Raw genomic sequence first — 1,321 nt, 5'->3', positions numbered from 1 at the left:
TCCCCGCGTATATGGACTAAGGTCATGTCCAACAATACCCCCACCCCTACCCACCGAGAGGAAAACAATTTATTTTTTTTTTTGATATTTTGAAAACCAATTTTGATTTTTTCAGTTAGATTCATTGGTAACGGTTCGGAAACAAAATCAGGTTTTTGAATTTTCTACCGGAATCAAAATCAACGTGTTATTTTACCGTCCGTTTTCTTTGGTTATTGATTTCTCTCGTGTTTTTCCAGAATTGTGTCTCGGAATTTTTCAGAATTTCCCAACATACCAACAACTCGATCACAACCCATAAAGAGTCTAGCTAGGTATTTCTCCTCCTATAGGTGATTTGACGTACCGCTTGTACATCTCTACACGAGGGTTACTTCTTTTGTATTTTTTTGAACTCATTGAGAATTTTTTAGGGTAAATGGTGTTGTAAGTATATTGGGATTGATGATTTGGTCTCTCGAACAAATCTATCCTTTTCTATACAAATGGTATGTATTAGTAATATATAATTCTTGGGAGTCGAGAGCCAACCTTTTCCACACACTATATTCTAGGATTTCATTGCGAGACTGATAAAGATAACTCTTTATGTCAGAAAAAAACTCGAGTAAGCATGCCATGTCAGCTAGAACGAGTGGATATTATTTTTACTTGATTTTTTTTTCTTTTTTTAGATGAGCATATGAACACTTAGATGGACACTGTTGCATGTTAAACCCATAAATCTTGCATGTATGAACCCTATGTATGAAATTACAGATTTTTGTGTCTCGGAATTGTGAACCCTATTATATTGTGAATTTGTGAACTTTGAACTTTGAGTCTGTAAATTTGTGATCTTTATGAACTTGTTATATTATGAAATTGTAATCTTTGTGAACTTTTATATTATGAGTTTGTGATATTTATGAACTTGGTATATTGTGAACTTGTGGTCTTTGTGATATTTGTCAACTTTGTTATATTGTGAACTTGTTATACTGAGATATTTTTATATTGATATGTTTATCAATCATATTTTAGACTTTGATTATTACCAGTGTATTTTTCATGTCGAACTTTCGTTTTCGATGTTTCTAAAATACCGATATCATTTTAGTTTTCGGAGTTATTGTTTTTAATTTCGTTTCGATAAAAAAAATATAAAAATGGTAACGGTTTTAGCGTTTACCGATGGTTTTCATCCCCACCCACCCCAAACACAGTGTACTATAGGGGACAACCGCTCCAACGTTTCCTCCCATAGTGTCTCATATATGGGGTGAGAGAAAGCTACTCCATATATGGAGTGAGTTTCAATCTCCCCATATTCTCCAATTAC

The sequence above is a fragment of the Zea mays genome, chromosome 5, assembly GCF_902167145.1.
Source record: "Zea mays cultivar B73 chromosome 5, Zm-B73-REFERENCE-NAM-5.0, whole genome shotgun sequence".
Lineage (NCBI taxonomy): Eukaryota > Viridiplantae > Streptophyta > Magnoliopsida > Poales > Poaceae > Zea > Zea mays.
This window is presented reverse-complemented; position numbering follows the sequence as displayed.